Source organism: Orbicella faveolata, unplaced genomic scaffold, assembly GCF_042242905.1.
Source record: "Orbicella faveolata isolate gen_17 unplaced genomic scaffold, um_ofav_v1 contig_34, whole genome shotgun sequence".
NCBI lineage: Eukaryota > Metazoa > Cnidaria > Anthozoa > Scleractinia > Merulinidae > Orbicella > Orbicella faveolata.
In genome coordinates this window covers 9,732,870-9,748,986 of record NW_028301563.1, presented here as the reverse complement: position 1 = coordinate 9,748,986, position 16,117 = coordinate 9,732,870, and the positions used below count along the sequence as shown (strand labels likewise).

The 16,117-nt window shown below is 37.5% G+C and overlaps 1 protein-coding gene and 3 long non-coding RNA genes across 5 annotated transcripts in view; 2 read left to right on the top strand and 2 right to left on the bottom strand.

The window, feature by feature from the left end:
• The first annotated feature begins 3,776 nt into the window (after positions 1 to 3,776).
• LOC149104688 (uncharacterized) lies at positions 3,777 to 5,196 on the top strand. 2 transcript variants are annotated; one of them, XR_016201276.1, is made up of 3 exons: positions 3,777 to 3,871; positions 4,302 to 4,661; positions 5,124 to 5,196. It is a non-coding gene; the product is annotated as an uncharacterized LOC149104688 (long non-coding RNA). The 2 variants fall into 2 exon arrangements; XR_016201275.1 differs by having other exon boundaries at positions 3,777 to 4,661.
• Positions 5,018 to 6,071, bottom strand: LOC149104687 (uncharacterized). Its single transcript, XR_016201286.1, has 2 exons — positions 5,782 to 6,071; positions 5,018 to 5,165 (listed from the first exon to the last, which is right to left on the bottom strand). It is a non-coding gene; the product is annotated as an uncharacterized LOC149104687 (long non-coding RNA).
• An 831-nt stretch (positions 6,072 to 6,902) lies between these two features.
• Positions 6,903 to 16,117, top strand: part of LOC149104673 (ribitol 5-phosphate transferase FKRP-like) — a 211,763-nt gene continuing 202,548 nt past the window's right edge. The window contains exon 1 of the mRNA XM_089270951.1: positions 6,903 to 7,191. The gene's annotated coding sequence lies outside the window, so the exon portion shown is untranslated. The remainder of the gene's footprint in view (positions 7,192 to 16,117) is intronic.
• On the bottom strand, positions 11,139 to 12,293 carry LOC149104686 (uncharacterized). Its single transcript, XR_016201284.1, has 2 exons — positions 11,756 to 12,293; positions 11,139 to 11,392 (listed from the first exon to the last, which is right to left on the bottom strand). It is a non-coding gene; the product is annotated as an uncharacterized LOC149104686 (long non-coding RNA).

Sequence of the window (16,117 nt, the reverse complement as noted above, 5' to 3'; positions counted from 1 at the left end):
CAGAAACCAAGATAAGCCTGGCCTGATGGGCCACTTGGCTCTATGCAGACTTTACCTTTTACTTAGGGACAAGGTGCTGCATCAAGTGGGGGAAGGGACAGTGGAGTCAGAACCTCCCACTTCCCATACCTCTATCTCTTGACTCCCACCCTTGTTCGTCCTGCTCCTGTCCCCTGTAGATTAAGAGACTCAAAACACATCCTAGTCATTTCGCTGCACAGTCCTTAGGCATTTCCTTTTCTTTTTTTCCTTCATTTTCAGCCTTGCTACTCTTACCCACATCTTTCAAGTGAATGACCTATGACGTAACCACTGTCAAAGGGTTTCATTTTGAGCCTCATTTTGAGCCCAAAGGTGAATTTTTCTTTGCCCGTCGGCCTAGAAGTCTCTAAAGACACTAACTGAAAGTCAAGTAACATTTTCAGTTCTTGTTTTTGAAAATATTTGAAGCCTTAATGAATGACAAAAATTAGCATTTTGCGTTTCTCTCCGGGCTCCTTCCCCCTATTCTCCCGGGCTCCTGCCCCTTATTCTCCCTGGCTCCTGCCCCTGCCTCTCCCTACCATCAACAGATGGCTGAATGGTCAGGAGAGGAGTTGCCATATGGAGAGCATTGGTCAGTGTTCTCTCAGTTGGTGTTTTTACAGCATTGATGTGGAAATCATCCATGGACAGTATCTAAAAGGACTTTTGCTGAGCCAGAATAGAAAAAAATGTACAATAGAAGAAGTTTTCTATTGGGAAATCCAGATAATAGTAATATGTAAACAAATATTAATTTTAGAAAGTTATACAGAGTCTCAGGCTCTAAGGTAATGTGGTCAGAAATTGTCTGGGTGGCCTCATAATCAGAAGATTGTTGTGTGAATACAGGGGGGATAGCCTATTTATAACTAAAAATGAAATTCATTTATTGAGTTTTAACTGGAAGTTGTCATCACCCAGATTTTATGGTATTTTTACTCTTACAATAACATATGCATGTATTTTTAATTATCCTTTAAACAGCTTTGTATTCCATGTCTTCTGCCATCTTTAGATATTCAGATGTCATGCACTTCTTGTGGTTTTTTCTAATAGCTAAATAGCTTTTTCTAAACTCTAATAGCTATGCAACTAGTTTAAAATAATTTTCACACTTTAGAGGCGCTAAAAGCAAAATACAGAACTGCAACAATTCGAAATTATGACAAGAAACAAAGAAACAATAATAAACATGAAAATTTAAAATTTTATTTTCGCCAGCCTCAAGCTTCCTGAAGTACAGTGTGATTAAAATTGGATATTTTATGATAAAACAGACCTTGGTGAATTCTTCCTCGAGTTGAGGCCAGATTTTGAACCCTTTTGGGGATTCATTCCTACACTTGTTACACCAACGTGTCCAAGATTTATACGAAGTACTGCTTCGATTTCGGCCAACTTGGTCTATAATTCGGTGATACCGAGTGAGGACAGGATGACCGTGTTTACTTACGTGAGTGCCCCCAATCGAACACGAGCATGTCTTCCCGACGAATTTGATCGAAATGCCGTTTACATACCGATTCATACGGTTAAAGCCCATCAATTCAACAAACTTGAGAAGTTGATGTCCTCAGAACACCGCTACAGCAACATAAAGGCTGCCTAGTTTTAGCCTTAGCGCACATCGTAACGTAAATTGCCACTGGCTCGCCACTTACGAGCATGTACTCTCACGAAACAACAACAATTTCACACCGTGTGCAAGTTCAGTTTGTCTTTGGCACAATATATAATATTAACTGAGAACTATCCAACAAATGAGCGGAGTTTAAAAGCTAAGTTTACAGTGTGCGCTCTAAGTTTTGTATCTTTTTGACTGTCGACAAGACTCGCTGCGAAAACAACGTAAAAGTTGCAGACATTTTGTAGTTTTGTTAAGGTGTACCGCTGACTAGCAAAATACTGTATCGCGCCCCCAAAAAAGTATTTCCGCGGTGTCGAGCGTGACTAATGTGCGAGCCTGCGAGCCGGACCCCGAGTCGCGAGCCGCGAGCCTATTTTTGCGAGCCACTCTAGATTTTTCTGTTTTTTTTTTTGTTTTGTTTTTTTTTTTTGCGAATTTTTAATTTAACGTTAACGTTTTACCCAGTAAATGCTACACTCGGCAGAAGGAACAGAAATTTTCGATGTTCTTTTCATGCGTGAAATTCCGCGCAAGTAATTTTTCTGTCAGTGTTAAATTTAATTTCATCATGTTTCATCGAACGGATTCTGCAGGTAAGTTTATATTTTCATCTACGAGTGAAATTTTGAGTTCCCTCTTAAATTTTTGTATCAAAATGTTGATTATGTAAAATTAACTACTACCCAAATGTCAAACACGAAAACGTTCAAGTGAGGCGAATTCTAGGTAATCAAGATTATACTCTAGAACATTAATCAAGCACCGCAATGAAAGATTCATATATTTGTTTTTTGCTTGCCAGTTGTCCATTGCTTTGTCTCTCGGGAAACCAGGCTCTTAATTTTTTTTAATGGTTCCCCGGTAAAATCGAACGACAGGACGACCGCTTATTTCGAGCAATTCAATAGTTTGGGGATAAAACCCATCCGCCCGGCCATAAAACAAAAACAAAACAAAAAAAAACAACAACAACAACAACAACAAAAACCGAAGTTGGTTTTTAACCATATTTACACATCAGTTTCGTTTAAAGTTTGCTTAAATCCCGACAATCTCGCTGGAGTATAAATCATTTATGTACTTCATTGACCCTTCATTTCGCTATAACGCGAAACTTCGCTCAGTGAAAGTCAGTACAATTTGCCCAGCTGAAAAATATCACAACTCCTTGCAAACTAATTAAAGAGTAGCAAAAGTTTCCCTCGCGTCCAGTTACCAAAGTCTGGTAATTCAAAAGCAAGATGGGAAAAATGTCCGTCCTAAAATATCTGCGTAATTGATAGAAATAACTTTTTAAAAAAGGAACTCTCCATCACCTAGCTCACTTGCTATGCTTAAGTGCACCGACACATGAAGACTGCGGGTGTTTTCCATTATGCCAAAAATTCCGGACGTTTCGGTCGAAAGTCAAATGGGAAGGTCCGTTTTGGTTCCCTCCGACCTAAATATTGCGGTCCGACCGAATTTGCCGTTCCATTTTTGACAAACCGGTTCATTGCCCTACTTCTCTTCACTTATATTCAGTGTAGGGAATTCGGAAAAAGGAATAAAACATGAGGGCATTATGGCCGTTTTTGTTTTTTGTTTTTGTTTTTGAGGGAATCTTTCGAGGCTCGCAAAAAGAGACTCGCAGCTCCAGGCTCGGGCTCGCAGACTCACAAGTCGTTGTCCACGTTAAGTTCCGCTTTGGCGAAGGGGATTCCCAAGCAGCGGATGACAGTCTTGTTTGACTCTTAGCCTAGAACTGTTACGAACCCGCTGACAGGTCCATGGGTCGTGTTTATAGTCTGTGCAGTCTTTGAAGATACGCACAGAAGGAGCATCGAGAAAGCATCGAGAAATTAAGAAATACCGCCGGGGTAAATACCGCCATGACTGTCCTGTTGAAGTCAGCTGGCAATGTAGGTTTCAAAACTGCAAGTAAGATTACCTCAGCGTCTATTTAAGATATCTATGGGCGGAAACAAGCAACAGCCGGAAATACGCTAGTTTGCGTATTTTTAATGATAGCACAAATGTGTGACACACGGGGCAGTGTTGTGTTACGCTTCAACCAAGGGACTAAATAAAGGTCTAATAAGCATAATTTATGCAGAGGCAGTACGTCTAGTCTGCGCTTATCAGTCCGGAATCGAATATCCCGATATATTAGGACAGCCATGACGTCACGAAGCTATTGTTAGCAGGGAAAATGACGGACCTTTCATGCGGACAAAGAAAGTATGTTGTTTCCAGTCTCGCATAGACTCTAGCCAGCATTAAACGGGACTTTTTTGCGACCAAACGTTGAGAAGGAGAATAAGCGGCCATTTTGGTAGTGAGAGAACGTGAACTGTCTTCTAATCATTCAGTTTTTTTGGTGTCAAGCGACGATGTACACGCGATTTTGTGGTCAATTATTAAGAGTAGGCGTTATTTTCTATAGTATTTGCGTATTTTTAATTGAGCTGTTTATATTTTTTTACTGGTTCTAGTGTTGTTAAAGTTTGATCAGGCCAAATTTCACGGTTGTAAACAACGCCAGTATTTTGCAAACTCTCTTTGAATTTGAGGCCTTACAAGTGTACTTGAACCGCTGTTGTTATAAGGCTTGAATAATGCATTGTTCCTTCATTTTTATGACAGTTGTTTTCAATTTTTCTCTCTTAAGTACATGGAAGAGCATACTCGACTGCTCGAGGCACTTTACCGAGTTTGTGGGGAAAAAATGGAAAAGAGAGGAAAGAAGACGTCGCTAAGTACGCGGACGAAATTAAACAAATTTGGGCGGGAGGTCTCTGTGTTGGTGGATTCACCGAATGTGTACCCCAGTTGTATCACTGAAGAGCCAACAGCCTGTTGAAAACCACCTACAGCACAGAGGTGGCAGCGAAACAGACAAGCCAGGGGTAGTGCAGTGATTCCCTGTAAATGATTCTATCGGTATCCCAAGGAATGGCACAAAGGGTAGAGGAGATTGTTTGTGCTCATTTACCAGACGTTTGAGGGCCATGCAAACATTTAAGTTAAGGTTTGTAGGGGGCATTGTATTCTTTTTTGGCATTTTTTTAAAACCTATACACACTGCAGCTGTTCCTAGTAGATGATGATTCTTTCCACCTCCCCATGAAGCTTGAATGCACCAGAAAGTACTATTTTTGCAAAATAACTATTATGAAAGCAAAGACTGAAAAAGTACAAGAGCTTAGAATGTAGTGTCGAGTGTTGAAAGTTACTAATTGTGAAACTAATGCAAAACATTAATTGATCGTGAACAGGAAACATATCAGTTTGGTTAAGAGTATGTAATAAAAAATAGAAAACATATGAGTCATCAGACCACTTGAGGGCACTCTCTTAATTAGTTAGTGAGAACTAATGTGGTAACTAAATTCAAAATAAATTCATATTTTAAAACGAAAAATACATTTGTAATAATATTGACATCTGTGAGCAATGTAATAATCTTCTAAGCGCTTGTGATTTATTTCAGGTCCTGCATTCTGCCAAGAGGCAAATTCAAGGTTGAGAGTACCTAAAGAGTGAATAAAGTAAAATGGATTTCACTTTCGAGACTGAGTTTGTTTTGTATCAGTTTAAATAAATATATAATAAAACCTTGGGACATGTGGATGGATTGTCAATGCTCCCTTGTCAACCTGTCCAGGAATTATATTTTGATATTTTTGGGTAAATAACTTGTTAAAGTCAACAGTTATATGTAGACTTTCATAATTTAAATGTGGAAATCAGACATGATATCTTTTAGCACAGCAAAAAATAGATACAAGAAATATTTGAGATAAATACTAAAATGGAGAAATTTCAGATTTACAAAGAATATGTTAACGGAATTTTTGACTATCTATACATCTGAAAACACTATTTTTCTAGCTTAGTTTATTTTGTATAAAAGAACAAGAATTTCTCACTCGTATGCGTTATTCAAAATTCTGCTTCAATTATGATTTCATTTCCTCGATTTAGCCAAAATGTATAACATTTTGGACATTTACAATTTATCTTTGCTGGCATATAAGAACACGCGCGTGCTGTCGATTTCGGCCCAATAATCCCTAGATAAGAGGAAAGCCTCAATTCTCATATCGATCATTTCTGTGCTTAGAAAAATGCAGAGTAAAGATGCTTACCGATTGTACCGTCTCTTTCCAAAGAATGATAACTGCAGCTCGTCAAACTTAGCTCGCATTGCGTTCCGTAATGCTTCCTTCGGTCCGAGGATAATCGTTATCTGGGCACGATTGCGTGTGACATGGAACGCGAACACAAACTTTCCTTTAATTTTATTATTTGGACAGTATTTAACTCAATTCGAGATAAATATACACCTCCTGAGGGCCCGCATTCATGGCATTGGAAAGTATTCGCGACTCTCTTTGTCCGCCATCTTGAATCTCTTGGTTTGTTGTGAAACACAACACTCCAGCCAAAACACGCATTCGCATTGGTTGAAACGTGAGTTTCGTGACAACACAGCCGTCCTAATATATCGGGATATTCCGGACTGCTTATACCATGTGGCAACGAATCAAATTAGCATACCACACAGATACCCCAACGCGGAAAATATCATGTGGTTATGGTATCGCGCTTTCAATTTGATTCGAAAGGCAAAACACGCTCCTCGGGCCGGGAGGTCTTTTTAAAGGTAACATTGAATTACACTGAATTTATAGAGGGCACAAAAAGTACCCTATTAATTTTAAAGCTGTACTGCTGTTCTTGTACTCGAGAGCGAACTTTGGCAAATGATTCCCAAGCTTAAGGTACATTTCTCTAGTCCTACGCAACGCTGATGCATTTGTATTATTGAAGCGTTTCGCTCGAGTAAAACGTCTTCTTTCTTTCATTAGCTGTCAGTTGTTTGGTTAACGCAATTCTTCGATCATATACCCGGCAATCGGGTACGGCTTTTGCATGGAGTTTCTTATAGCCTGCCCGCCGGTCTGAAATTTTGACACATTTTCCACGGAATGCCATATCGAAGCTCTTAAACAATCTATGATTGTTTGGAAAATCTAAGGGATACCGATTTCGTTTTTGGTTTCCTATTTAATTCAGAATTTTCTGAGGTTGAGTATGATATTCGGGCCCGAATTCGCTCGAATACGGATCGGCGCACGCCGCATATGCCGCAATGTTCTGACGTATTCGATTACGGCTGACTCGAAATACAACTGGAATATTCTAGAGGAATCCGGCCTATTTTTCCGTATTCAAATTTAATACTCATGAATGACTCGAAGTGTTCGATAAATCATACGGGCCACGTTTTGGTAGATTAATGTTGCATTAGATGTTCTTCGAAGATAGAGCGATCATTTATGACTCGAACATTTTCGAATACTCTCAGTTGTTCGAGAGTTTGCGACTGGAACACGCGATGCACGACGCCACTTCTGACGTGAACGTCTTCGAATACTAATGAATACGTCAAGTATGCTCTAATTTTCGAGAATCGCACGCTATGAATACGAAAGTTATGTCACATTTTTTACAGCCAAAGATTTATTGCGTCGTCAAGAACGGGTTTTATGCAGGTAATATACGCTACCGCGTAGTTCATTCAGACAACACGCTACTGTTCCGAAGCGTCCGACTGGAACACGAGACTCATGCGAAGTATGAAACGTGTTCATGTTTGAATACTGAGGCATACGTGAGGTTTTAAGGTATTCTAAACGACACACTTCAAGTGTTCTGTGGTGTTCGACTGGAACATGAGACTCATGCGAAGTATGAAACGTGTTCATGTTTGATTACTGAGGCATACGTGAAGTTTTAAGGTATTCTAAACGACACACTTCAAGTGTTCTGTGGTGTTCGACTGGAACACGAGACTCATGCGAAGTATGAAACGTGTTCATGTTTGAATACTGAGGCATGCGTGAGGTTTTAGGGTATTCTAAACGACACACTTCAAGTGTTCTGTAGTGTTCGACTGGGACACGAGACTCACGCGAAGTATGAAACGTGTTCATGTTTGAATACTGAGGCATACGTGAGGTTTTAAGGTATTCTCCACAACACACGTCAAGTGTTCTGTGGTGTTCGACTGGAACACGAGACTCATGCGAAGTATGAAACGTGTTCATGTTCGAATACTGAGGCATACGAGAGGTTTTAAGGTATTCCAAACGACACACTTCAATTCATGTCTCCTGTTCGACTGGAACACGAGACTCATGTAAAGTATGAAACGTGTTCGTGATTGAATACTGACGCCAACGTGAAGTACTGAGGACCCATACCAAAGCTTGTATATCCCCCAAACTGTGTTCAAACTGCCGAGTGTAACACACTTTTAAATTCCTTTGGATTCCTAACAAAGCCCACCCAAAAGAAAGAAAATTACCGGGACAATATGCATGTTATCCCAACAAAAAGTAAACAACTGCCGTTATGACATCTTCATTTCATTTCAAATAATACTTTATTAATACTGAAATAATAAAACTTATGTTACTTGTTCGTGTATGTTTATTTTCATCAAACTATGGTAGAATTTACATTGCCAAGACCCTATGTTATGAAAAAGTATAAGGAACCATCTGAGAAGCAAAACCTAAAAAAATACTATAACATTTTGTATGCATTTACTTTATATCTAGATGCTGCTTTGTTATGAAAAAGCATAAGCATCTGAGAAGCAAAGTCTTTAAAAAGCACTACGACATTTTTTTTTTTTTGCAAACTTTATAACTAGATGCTGCTGTGTTATGAAAAGGCATAATGAAGCATTTGAGAAGCAAAGTCTAAAAAACCACTTCTATAACATTTTGCATGCAACTTTCTAACTAGATGCTGCTATATTATGAAAAAGCAGAAGGAACCATCTGAGAAGCAGTCTAAAAAACACTTACATTTTGTATGCAAACTTTAGAACTAGATGCTGCCATGTTACGAAAGAGAATTAGGGATGAATTAATGAATTGCTGCTTTGCATATTTAGAGCGGTTTTCAGTTGAGTGTCGAAAGTAATAAGACAATTACTTTGGTTTTGGTTTTACTACAGTTCGAGATTAGCTGAGAAGTCTAATTGGTAAGTAATTGGTTTTGGTTTTGGTTTTGGTTTTACGACACTCAATTGAAAACCACTCTAACATCATTATTATTTGGTTCAACAATTGGAACCCTCTTAACATTACCATATACCTTTAGAGGTGTCTCACACAAAAGGGATGTAGTGCATCCGATTTAATCTGTAGACATTGTATGTAAACCTCATATCAAATTAAAACTTATAGGGCTGGCTATCAAACTATACCAAGGACTTTCAAATAAAATGAATTGCCAAATTTTTCAGACATTTTAGTGCTGGCGTCCAAATCATTATTATTATTATCACATTTTGAAAGCTACATGTACAAGTCAAAGTGAACTTTGTTTCTTGTTAATTTTATTTCTTTCTCAGTTTCTGGACACAAAACACTAAAAAAATTGCCTGTGTGTTGCCATATTCAATCGCAGTAAAAAGTTTCAGAACATTTCCAAAACAGGATTAAAGAATGGTGGAGTGATCATTCAAAAATCACTCTCAGAGAAAAAATATTTCAAAATAAAAATTAACAGACATGGATGATAAACTAGCTACTGTCCAAAATTTGAGGCAGACTCACTTTCACTTAGCTTTCAAAAAGTGATTTGGATGCTTGCATAGAGAAACCCTGAAAAATTTGACAATTCATTTTATTTCCAAATTTTTGGTATAGATGTACGTGTAGATTGATAACCAGCTTTATTGGCTTTAATTAGACATGCTAAATGGCGTGGGTGCAAGACACTCTGAAAGAGATAGGGTAACCTCAAGACAAAGAGCTGAAAATTCAAATCAAGACCTGAGATCAGCACTAAGTGTTGACAGGATTGATGACCAAAAAGTTTTACAGTCACATTTGGAAAGCTACACTGTAAGCACCTGGGTTTCTAGTGCATGCAAAAACATACTTAAGATGCCTTTGAGAGAAGAGAGAGTTGTGTTGCACATTAATCAAGTTTACAGTGCAAACAAAGTACAGATTATGTTTCATTTTGCACTGACAAAGGTAGGCAAGCTCTAGAAGTCTTTCATATTTTGCTAGATATGGTGCAAACTTTTTATGCATTAATTAATCCACTCAAAATTTGAGTATCAAATTCAATATTGTTCTGAATTTTCAGCTCTTAACCTGAAATGAGTGGCTAATAGTCACTCTGAACAAACAGAATGAACTGATTAGATAACTTCATGTAGACATGCAAACAAATTCCTCCTTAGGCTAATAACCTAAATGAGTAATAAAATTCAATTTTCAATATTTACCTTTGGAAGGAATATGGTTAGTACAGTGGAACCTCGATTTAAGGAGCCTCTATATAACAAGGTCCTCAGTATAACGAATGATTTTCATGGCCCCAGTAATAGTAGACTATACGGAAAAGAACCTTGATACAAAACCCTGTTATAGTGAACATACTTTGCCAATTCCTTGGCACTTCATTGTATCAAAGTTTCACTGTAGTTTGACATTACTATAGCAAATTGTCTTGAATTTTGTAGTGGTCATCAATGAAACAGGGTTTACATGTACCTTAATATAATGTATATATAAAATAACAGATGACGAACTGATCAAATGTAGATTTGACTTGACATTTTATTACTATTTAGTTTCGTACTACACAACTTGTGTGCAGTACTCATCAGATAAAATTGCCAAATGGGAATTTACATCATTACACTGATTTGAAATACACAAGCGACCATTGGAAATGTGATAGCTACAATAAGCGAATGCTTTTACAAAACAAAGGAAAGTTGGAAATTAGGAATGAACTCTGTTATTATTGAAATACAAGAGAAGATTTAAAATTTCAAATTTAACATTTAACATTTTTCAGGAGGAATTTGTTTGCATGTCTACATGAAGTTATCTAATCAGTTCATTCTGTTTGTTCAGAGAGGCTAACTCAGGTTTACAAACAATAAAATACTTCTCCCAGAGGCATAGGTTACATCAATTTGAAGCGGGGTTATATGGGGCAACCTCCAACTGACTTATAGCCCCACTTCAAATCAATGTAGCCTATGCCTCTGGGAGAAGTACCTTTGTAAACCTGAGTTAGCCTCTCTGAATAAATGGAATGAACTGATAACTTCATGTAGACATGCAAACAAATTCTTCCTGAAAAATGCTAAATTTTAACTTTTAAAGCTTCTGTTGTTACACAATAGTAACAGTGTTTATCTATAATTTCCAATTTTCCTTTTTTTTGTAAAAGCGTTCACTTATTGTAGCTATCGTATTTCCAATGGTTGCGTGTGTATTTCAAATCAGTGTAATGATGTAAATTCACATTTGGCAATTTTATCTCATGAGTGCTGCACACAAGTTGTGTGCTACGAAACTAAATAGTAATAAAATGTCAAGTCAGATCTACAGTTGCTCAGTTCGTCATCTGTTATAATCACGCTCTAGTTTACTACTGAGCACTCTGAAAACAGATATGCAAATCACCTTGTTTATATATAAAATATATAGAGACTGACTAGTGAAATGCCAAAATTTACTTGCCAATACAATTTTTCAAAAGCTCTTACAAAAATAAATCTTAAAAAGTCTCCATGGCCCCCTAAATAGTCATTAATACATACATATATCTTGTAAGCCAGGGTTCTTCCTCACAGGTTTTCCTTTTTTCTTCAAATAAGGAGGCCAGGGATTATACATACATGTAAGGCATCACCAATTTTACTTCATCCTATGATTAAAATACAATACGCATAAAAGGTTAGTTAAGTTTATGTGTAAATCCACACTGGGAAACCTCAAATCAAGCTTCCGGTACTAAGGAAAATATCATAATAAATCAATCAGTAAATTTTACACAGTAGTTTGATTTAATGGTTTAATTCACCATCATTCCCATTGCTGTCCCTCTTGAAATCAAGGTTACATTTACTTCCAGTGTATAACTTCTGCTTGATAAAGAAACATTTACAACCAGTGGCAATTCCATACATCTTAAGCAAACATTACAACTGAACTTTACCCTGGAAACTTAAGCTTAACTTACTCGTACGTACAAGACAACGCGGGAAGACAACAATGGCTTGCGTTTTACCTGTTGTTGTTGACTCGTACCTCCGTATGTATCGATGTTTTCACCAGCTGTATGCCACCAAAAACTGCTTGAAATCGTGCACAGAGAAGAAGTGAAGGTAAACTGAATTTTGTCCGCCAAAGTAGAGTTTTTAAACAGTGAAAAAGGACCAAGAGATCGATGCAAGCTTCAACATCTCACACCTTTCAAAAAGGACGCCAAAAAAATGGCGCGAGAACCGAGAGAACCTGGTATCTAATGTGGAAAACCGCTGATCCGTGCTTGTTGAAGGTCGGACACTCATGATCAGAATGCTGATGTAGGTCGTTTCTCTCGTTTCGTTTCAAGTCGTTTCGAAACACATTTAAGGTCAATTTCGTTTCAAAAGTAACCTCTAGGAAAAAATCTGATTAAGGTGTTTTCTGTAATACATTTTGTGATTTCTTGTTCAAATGTAATGCAATGTTGATACGATGGCAGGGAATCGACTGAGGAAGCTATTGGGCCGTTATTTAGGAGTTTCGTTGCCCTGCGGGCTCCGGAGTTAAACTCATCCCACAGAGAAGAGATATTTGTCTGAAGGTCTCGGGGCTTTCTCCACTGAATACACCAAAACTTCTCCGAAACGAACTTGATTTCTCCTACTAACCAAACTTTGCGCAGCTTTACGTGTCTCTACTCAGTTTAACTTTGCGGAACTTTCCGTATCCCGTAGTGTCCAATTTGTGGTTTCGTGCTGTGTTAACCACTTCAGACGAGACGGGTCACACAACTAAAGAGAAATCCCTTTGTAGTGATTATCCCGAAAACGTCGGTCAAAACCGAATGAGTGGAATTCGAAGTTACAACAAAGTGTGTAAATTTCTTGACTCAAGCAAAACACATGCGCTGCGCCGACAACATGAACCAAAAGAGTACAATTGTTCTGGTCAACGAACGAATACACGGTCGTGCTCCTGCGTATGCCCATATTCGATAAGAATTTTCCAGGTCCACGACACGGTTGTACACGCCATGAATACTCTAGAATTCTGTAGCTTTGGCGTCAAGATCACGTATTCGAGGATAAACGTATACACGCGCAGATCGCATATACTTTGAATTCATAGTCTAAATTTTGCTTGCAAGAGAATACTATGCACCCGAACTGTTACTTTCTTTTATAAAGTTCTTTTTACAAATTAAAGGGTTCGCCATCATACTCTAGGATTACGACAGATGTGTGGTATACTTTAACGAAAATCCTCGAACGATTATGAACGGAGCGTATTCCACCATATTCGACACGAATATTCCAGGTGTACGTCACGTGTTGTGTGCGGCTTGAATACTCTAGGATTCTATAGCGTCACAATCACATATTCGAGTTTATAATACTCTAGAATATTTTGGCTTTCACGCAGTGCTGGTAAGCATAGAATTTTTCGAAAAGTTTCCATATTTCGTCAGTCAAAGTAATGAATGTGACTTAAAATTCGCATGAAAACGAAATTCCGTGAGCTGCAGTTTAGGCGACGTAGCACGCTTCACAAAATCGGTGAATTTTACCTTTCTGATCACGGCCGGCAACCTCAGTTCGGCCAAAATTCAATTTTGGCTCGTAGCAAAGCAAAAATAAGGAGTTGGAAAATAATAAATTGCTTTTTTCTATATATGTGTCAAACCCTTTTCACTGACAAAAAATGAAGGAAAATTATTTTTGGTCCCGAAGTCGAGTGGACCGCTTTTAGCGGGACTGCCACTTAAAGTCTGAATTAAGTGTTTTTTTGTTAATTTGTTTTTAATTTTTTTTTTTTTTTTTTTTTTTTTTTTTTATGAAAGGAGCTTGTAAAACTTACCAAGCATGAAATATAGAAAACGTCTTGCCGCATGTTTCATTTATTTATCTATTTTTATTCATTATTTATGGGAAAGCTAGCTCTAGGACGGAATTGTATCAAGACTATCAGTGACAAGTCAAATTCTGTGGCTATGTTTTTGCGAATCCAGACAGATATTGAAATTAAATGTCTCGTAAGGGCTACTTTTTCGCTGAAATATAGAGGTAAATAACCGATTCCACTGATTACCATGCTCTTGTCACCATGATTGGCTCATTTAACCCACAGTAAAGACATGGTGAGGTCATTTAGGTGAAATCGCAGAGGTTAAGCCTGTCCAACTTAGTGCCGCGAATCAAATGATAAATGATCAATTCATGCTCTAATTTAGCTTTGTTTGGCTCGTTCGACTTATTTACGGTGACTTCAAAGGGTTGTATAGGCATGGTATGGACTCCATTAAGAGTACACGAGGTAGATAGCAATCTCAGTACGACGTGGCCATAGTTATGTACACTATTATTATTATTACGAGGCTACATGACGACAAGAGCATGGTAAGCAGTGGAATCGGTTATTTACCTCTATATTTGAGCGAAACATTTGTAAATACTGTATATAAAGTAAAAAGGCAAATAAACAGAATGAATCCATCCCTATTATCATCATCATCATCATCATCATTATCATCATCATTATTATTATTAACATCATTATTACTTTCATAAATTTAGACATATAACAGTGTTGTAAAATACTTGTTTATTTATGTATGTATGTGTTTATTTATGTATTTATTTATTGAAATATTTATTTATTGAAATATTTGTTTATTTAAATATTTATTTATTTATTACATTTAAACGAAATTGCTTAAACAAAAGTGATTAACATCGCAGAAACAGGAGATGGAGGTAACCAAAAACATCGCAGCGCCATACTAGGAAAATCCCCGGAATAAGTATTTTAAACTACCTATATATACATATGTACAGTATATGAAATACAAACAAAAACAAAAACAAAAATCTGAATTAACCAAAAAAAAACAAAACAAAACAAAACAAAACAAAACAAAACAAAGGAATACAAAATCTCACATTACTCCAAGAAAACTTCTAACCTTTCACGATTAAGAGCAGCGAACGAGTGAAATATTTTTCAACACGAGAAGAGAAATTTCGTATCTTCAAGCAGCCATGTAATGTTCTATTTATTATATAAACACCAATGATATACCAAACAATTTCACTTTCGCTGCGAAAGGCGCGATTTATAATGTAACTATAGCGAAGGTGATCTTTTCCCATGTGAAGATAACATGTTTTCGCACGAAAGATCTCCTGGTATTTCCTTGGTGTTTATATGATAAATTGTGTTTTGTCCAATAAGGGTTAACTTAGTGTTTAATCTTATCTTTAGATAAGAGAGTATGGTGAAGATCTGGCAAGTTATAGTCTTCGGACATCCTCGTAACATTGCTTAGTAGAAACTACTTTTGCTAGAGAGACGAAGCCTGCCGATATTATATGTGTATTATAAACCGCCCCGACATAAATCGGTGGATGGCACCCCTTACCGGGGCTTTCGTTCTGTTAAGCAAAATAAATTAACATTGATTAGATAGCCCTGAGCTTGCTCTACAAGATGAAACAGTGTTTTAAAAATTGACGAGCAACCAGCATAAGATATAATTAAAATTTAAAAATTCCTCTGGTTAAAATAGTTCTAGAAATTGAGCATTCGATTGCCAGTCTGCAATCTTTTGCAAATAGTGAATAGAAAGCACAATAGTGGAAAAAATACAGAATTATGTCAAAAAAGTTGATTTTTGGCCAAACGTACATGAATTTTTTGGTTGCCATGGCAACGCCAAAAATGATGGAGACACAATTGACCTATCAAAATTTCCGCGGAGGATGAATGAAAGTGCTGTGACGTCTTGGAGCCGATAGCTCAAAGCTGCCGGAGCTTATCCCGGTTTCTGTAGCATGAAGTGGCTAGGAGTATTTCTACTCCCCCTGGACAGGATGCTAGTCCATGGCATGTCACTCCCCAGCAATATGTTAGGTTTCCCCAACAATTCGCCGGTACCCATTTATACTCCTGGGTGGAGAGAGGCACTGTGAGAGGTAAGTTTCAATCTAGGAACTAGATTTTTATAAATTATTGCATGCTCGTTTATACTCTATACTTTTAATTATTACTTGTATTTTTAAATTTTATCTTGTGTTTTTAAATTTATATCTTGTATTTTTAAAATTTTATCTTGTATTTTTAAATTATCACGAGGTCTTGTATTTTTAATTATTATATTTTTAGTCCAGGGCCCCTCTGGATATCAGCCTCATTGCTGAATGGGCCACCCTGACTAAATAAAGTTTACCTTTACCTTTACCTTTACCTTTACCATTAGTGTCTTACTCAGGAACACAACACAGTGTCCCCGGCCAGGGCTCGAACCCGGACCGCTCGATCCGGGAACGAGCGCACTAACCATGAGGCCACCGCGCCTCTCGGATGAATGAACAACTGCTAAAAGTTTTCAGCTCCTTAGAGTAAA